The 6,411-nt window shown below is 40.6% G+C and overlaps 1 protein-coding gene across 1 annotated transcript in view; it reads right to left on the bottom strand.

The window, feature by feature from the left end:
* LOC138840899 (neuroligin-1-like) overlaps nucleotides 1-2,762 on the bottom strand; it is a 264,345-nt gene extending 261,583 nt beyond the window's left edge. Inside the window, exon 1 of the mRNA XM_070041299.1 lies at nucleotides 2,020-2,762. The gene's annotated coding sequence lies outside the window, so the exon portion shown is untranslated. The remainder of the gene's footprint in view (nucleotides 1-2,019) is intronic.
* Between the last annotated feature and the right edge of the window lie 3,649 nt (nucleotides 2,763-6,411).

The raw sequence follows: 6,411 nt of genomic DNA, 5'->3' as shown, positions 1-6,411 counted from the left end.
GCTGTCATTGTATGAACTTGGTCTTTGCGAAAATTGTGCTGAGTATTATTGGAGTACATATGTAAGATTAGTGGCTAGAGTAAGCCAAGACCCAGAACACTCGTTCTTTTAGTTCTAGGAACCACGTGATTTGGAGCTCTGAGAGAGAGGAGGGAGGAGGGGAGCAAAAGCTAACTTCTCAGACATCTTGAAACTAACAATTGAGCTGGTAGAAACTCTGCTTTGTGATTTCTATAACCTTTAGAAAAGCTTACACAAAGCCAGCAGGAAGAAGAAATATCTTAACTTTTCCACTTTAGAATTCCTGGGAGACAAATAAAAGTTTTATATTTGGCTATTTCATCTTCCAAACACATTTCAGAATTAGTTTTTTTTTTAGGGGGGGAAAGCATGCACACACCCATGCGGGCACACGTGAGCACACACACACACACACACACACACACACACACACACACACACATACATACAGTAGAGAAGTTTGGTAATACTTCTGTTTGCTAATCAGAATGGTTGATGTATTTGCAGTCTGTGAAATAAGTGATTGTGGATGATGAGCATGCTTTGGCTGACAATGAAGAGTTGCCTTTCTGGTGAGTTCACTGGTAACAGAGAGACTTCAATGCTCAAACCATAAATGTGTCTGCATGCATTTCATAATCTGCAAACAGATACCTCTGAAAGAAAACTCCCAGTGTGTTTCTTCAGACGATTCAAATCCACAAAACACAGTGCTTTATATTTTAACAATTTTCTCTCTCCATTTTATCCCAGTGTATCTGAATGTCTGATGCTTTCAATTTTAACAATCTGGCCTTAAACAGAGAAGGGCAACTAAAATAATATATCTGAAGGGTCCATAGGTATTTAAGGGGAAATTCCATTCATCTGTTTTGCACATCTACATTAGCATCTTAAACAAATCAGCCCTTTCTATCTAATTGTTCTGAAGGTACCTAGACTCCCAAAATAGGTATCAGGAAGAAATAAAACGATTTTTTTTGCAGATTATTCCAAAGCAACTCTTAGGTTCAATTAAAATTCCCACATTTGAATGATTCATTTTCATTACAACTGCTACCACATTTCCTTCTGCAAAGATAATCTGCTCTTGAGAACTACGAACAAGAAAAAGAGAGAGAGAGACAAATTTTTAGATGGGAGAAAAATTAAAACGAAGTGCTTGAATTTAGCTTACAGAAGAAGAAAAAACACAACAAATAAAATCAATGTGGGAAGGCGCGCGCTGGGAGCTGGGCTGGAAGGAAAGGTTGGCAGAGTGCATGCGAAATGCAGCCGGCTGCCTGGCGCAGTCGCCCATCACCAGCCTTGGCCCTGGGTAGAAAGAAGGACTGCGAGGATGCCTGGGGCTCCACCAACTCGAAGAAAGTTACCAGGGACTGTGAGGAGAGTCGGGCCAGAGATCAGCCAGACCCCCCTTCTGCTGGCCCTCCCTCCACTGTAACCCCCTCCTGTGGGATAATCACAGGGGGGTGGGGACACATGGAGGGGGCAGGAGGAAGAGGAGGAGAGGGAGGGGGAAGACGACCACAGAATACGGCCAAACCCACCCTCTCCTTGGCCATCTTATCCCCCACCACGTCCGCTCCCCCCCCCCCAACCCCCAGCAGTGGCCCAGACCTCCTGGCCCAGCCAGGAGCAGCCGCGTTTCCACTTGGGGCTTTCCCCCCTTTCCCCCCCAGTCTCTCTCAGAGCTGGCTTTCGGGGCTCCTTGCTTTCCAGTCTGGCTGCTGCATTTCCCAACTGAGAGATTATTTTTTTTTCCAGGCAAACTTGAAAGCTTGGAGGGCTGCTCGGCTGCCCCCCCCTGCAGCCCCCCGCCTCCCCCCGATACACGGACGCCCCCAAATCCAGGTGTCTGACGCTGGATCCCTGCTCTCCTTCTCTCTCTCTCCCCATTCCCAGGCACCGAGCGTCCGCATCGCCTTCCACCGCGCACAGGCTCCCCGACCCCGGCGGCGCCCCCACACCTCGCCTCGGGGGAACCCCCAAACTTACCCTCGGAGAAGCCAATCCACGGAAGGAGCCCCCTCATCGCCCCCCGGGCCCCCTTCCAGTCTTGCAAGGAGACAGTTTTCTAGAACACTTCGCCGTCAGATTCCAGCCGAAATGGTCAAAGTATTTACCAGTTTCTCGATGCTTCTTCTTCTTCTTTTTTTTTTTTTTTTCTTTTTCAAATCTCAAGCCCACGGTGATTCTCGTTCTCGGATTCAAGATGCTGCCTCGATTATTTTTTGCATTTAATTTTATCTTTCAACAGCCGCAACCCCAGCTCCAGACACCCCCCCTCCTTCTCTCTCTTTCTCTCTCTCTCTCTTTCTCTCTCTCTTTTTCCTTATTCACCCACGGACACTTTGGAAACGTGTGGGTTGAGCCTTTTTCTCTTCCAAACGCATCCACGATCCAGAAGCCTAGGGACCCCTCACCCGCATCTCCATGTAAATCCGACCATCGGGCAAGAAATAGAAATGCTCAAACCACCTTACTTCTCCATTCAGCTGCAATCAGATAATCCTATAGATTGATCTCATCCAATAGATTTATCTCCATTGGAAATTGACCTCAAAAAACGAATTCCCAGCGCCCAGGGCCAGGAGAAGGATTTCGTAGTCCTTGTTCCGGTGACCGGAAGAATTGTGGTTTCGTTCTTCAAAAAAAAAAAATTCTTTCTGGATTCTGGGTGCACTGCTCACAAAAAATACCGAGGACCCTGGTTTCCCCTATTAAAGGTTTCTACTCCAAGTCGGTGCAGAACCAAACGCGGTGCAAAGATACCCCTAGCGGCCGCAGGCGCTACTGCAGGCACCTCTTTTTTTTTTTTTTTTCCTCCCCTAGCCCCTCTCCTCACCTCCCCCGCCCCACCAGATAAACTAGCAGCCCTGGTAGTGTCACAAGAAATCAGAGCCCAGATTAGGTCGGATAAGATATAACTACCTCAATAAACTGTGCTCGTTTTTCTGTTTCTTTGTTTTGCAATGAAAGAATGAAGCGCTAGATTCTCAACTCCTTAGTATTCAAAAAAAAAAAAAATTCCCTGATGGCAGAGTGAATGAAATGCCCATTTGGGGACTGTTACAGTGATCTCAAAGTTAATGTATTTTTTCTTCCAGGACAATGGTATGATATATAATGAAGAGGTTCGGACTTCCTGAGATACATTTTTTAATAGGAACATTTTTTTCCTTTAAAATAATATAAATATGCATTTTAAGCTTATGTTGTGTGTGTCTATATGCATGTGTGAGTGTGTCTGTGGGGGTACTCGTCTTGAACTCAGAGCCTGAGCACTACCCCTTAGCTTTATCTCTCAAGGCTGGTGTTCTACCATTTGAGTCACACCTCCACTTCCAACTTTTTGCTGGTTAATTGGAGATTAGAGTCTCTGGAACTTTTTTTGCCTAGAATGGCTTCAAACTTCAATCCGTAGATCTCTGCTTCCTGAGTAGCTAGGATTATAGGCATTAGCCACAGACTCCTGATTCGATAAGCTTTTGCCATTTGGATTTTCAATGCCCATTCAGTAAATCGCATGATAGCACCTGCAAATCTAAAGATAGAGTAATACCTAAGAATCTTGATGCAAGCCTCCATCACCTAAATCACAAGCAATTCATTGACCTCAAGGTTGATTTGTGTCTGCTTTCAAAGAAAGACAATCAAAGCAACTGATTTCAGGACTCTGTTTTGTTAAACAGGTCTTCTGAAAGTTTCACTATGACTATTAATAATGCAGCAATCTTTTTATTTTATTTTATTTTGAGGGCTTGAGCTCAGAGCCTCAGCACTATTCTTTGCTTTTTGTTCCACTCAAAGATAGTGCCCTACTACTTGATTCATGCCTCTACTTCTGGCTTTTTCCTGGTAAACTGGAGATGAGTGTCACATAGCCTTCGCTGCCGGTACTGCCTTTGAACTGTGATCCTCAGATCTCAGCCTCCCCAGTAACTAGGATCACAGGCCATAGCCTCTGCCACCCGGCTCTCAGAAATCATTTAAAAGTGAAAGTTCTAATTCTGTAGGAGCAAGAACAGGCTGAGTTTCCACGTGTGTAACAAGCCTCCTGGAAAGAGTTCGGCCATGGAGGATTTGGTGAAATTGTTGAGCTGGGCTCACTTTCTTGCTGATGGATTCAGAAACAGCTGTAAAAACTGAAAAAAAATCTTCTTTAACTGACTGAGTAATTAAGCCTTTATAGTGTAGGAACTGTTAAAGAGTCAAGAGACCTTCCTTCTACTACTGTTTTTGTGATTAATTGGCTATGTGACTCTGAGCTGTAACTTGGAGGCCTATGGCTAATTTATCTATTAAAATTCAAAGTAAATCAACAAAATATACATGATCCTTTGGATGAAAGATTCAGTGTGGTAACTGAATTTGTAATACTAATATAAAATTGTGATTCAAGATCCCACTACAGTTTTCCATAGATTTTGAAAAATGAATTATAACCTGTATAAAAATGAATTATAACCTGTATTTGCAACAACAAAGGGGTAAAAAAGAAAAAAATCAATACAAACTGAAGAACGGCATTTGTAGAGTTCCGTAAAAACTATCAATGCTTAATACAAATGATAGTAATTGAGTCAATGTAGCTTTGGCTCAGAGATAGCAGGGAATCCAGAGGAAGAGAATAGAAAGCGCAGAAATACATCCATGCATTTATGAAAACTTGATAAATAACAGGTGGCATTAGAGCAGGGAAGAGAGATGAATTATTCAGACAATAGATTATGCATATGAAATATGTTAATACTCCATTTTTAACTTCACACTTAAGTATGTATTTAAGGTAGGATAAAGGCCTAGGGATGCAAGCCGAAAACTCTAGATCTTTTACAGGAAATAGCTTCATGATTTGAGGTAGATTTAGGAAGAAAACTGTGCATTCAATGAGACAGCCACATTCAAAGCCACAAAGGTAAAATATGAAATTTGATATATTAATATAAAAATAGTGTACATGAAAATAAGTAAGTCTTAGATTGCTAGAGGATATCTTCAATGCATATAGCCAAAAAAGAGTAGTAGCAATATACATAATTATTTTTTACAAATCCGTTTTAAAAGATACAGTGTGAAGAGTGTGAGCAAATACATAGTTCTGAGTTCAATCCCCAGTTCTCCCTCAGATAGATAGATAGATAGATAGACAGACAGACAGACAGACAGACAGACAGACAGACAGACAGACAGACAGATAGATAGATAGATAGATAGATAGATAGATAGATAGATAGATAGATAGATAGATAGACAGATAGACAGACAGACAGACAGACAGACAGACAGACAGACAGTTGGGCAGGCAGATAGATAGACGAACAGAAAGATAAACAAGCTAAAGAGATAAACAAATGTCCCATAAAAATTTGGAAACAAGCCTATACGTTCCCTGCTTATTAAAGTAATGCAGGAGAAAATTATATCCCATTATTATTTCCCATCCATGAAACTAACAGAAATTTAGTAATCCTGAACAGCCACTACTGAGGTGAACGTGAGGAAATATTGTGAATGGATCAGCTAAGAAGACAAAGGCTTTAGAAATCATTTGAGCAATAGTTGAAGATATTCATCAACTGAACTCCAGTCTTTAGATTCTTATATATAACTACTGAAGAAATTAGTTGAAAGACCATAGAAATGGGGGAAAGTTTAGAATACCACTAGATCAATAGGTGAGCAAAGAATTTATAGAACTTTCACACACTGCAGTATTAGAAATGGTAAAGGAAACAAAAGAGTAAAAGTATGATTGCTTCTTGAATTTGTGTGGATGAGCCTCAAAAACAGTCAGAAATAAAAATCTAGGGTGTTGCAAAAAAGATGTTTGCAGGATGCTACTATGTATAAAGTTTAAATAATGTAAAATAATTCCGTCTACTAATTTTGACCTCACATGTAGATAGTCAATGAGCATCAACATCAACATAACAATAGGAAGGATTGGGTTTCTGCATCTGGGAAAGTACTGTTTGTAGTTTCACCTAATCCACATCGTTTTTGCCTCCCTTGCTGAATTTTTCTGTATAAATTATGTGCATGCCTGAAATATTTCATTAGAGAACTTAAGTTACTTAAATTCTGTGAACCATTACAGTATTATAACTAAAAACCTGAATCAAAATGAATTAAGTATTTTAGAGAAAATAGTTGATAATTTTTAGTAGGTGAGAATAATATATTTTGATGAACCAGACATGAAAAACATAATAAGTAAATGTAGATGTGAAATGAAAGTATGGGGTTCAGAAATTTGCAACATGTTTTATATACATAATGTTTTGATGTTACTACTTTATATTTCTAAGAAATATTTCTAGACATTTCCAATCTTATTTATTTCTATAAGGCCTATTAGACTTTCCAGCTAGCAAACACAATTCA

This window comes from Dipodomys merriami, unplaced genomic scaffold (genome assembly GCF_024711535.1).
Source record: "Dipodomys merriami isolate MVZ:Mamm:240054 unplaced genomic scaffold, mDipMer1.0.p SCAF_306, whole genome shotgun sequence".
NCBI classification, from domain to species: domain Eukaryota; kingdom Metazoa; phylum Chordata; class Mammalia; order Rodentia; family Heteromyidae; genus Dipodomys; species Dipodomys merriami.
The sequence above is the reverse complement of the archived record's forward strand: the minus strand, read 5'-3'. Positions and strand labels throughout refer to the sequence as shown.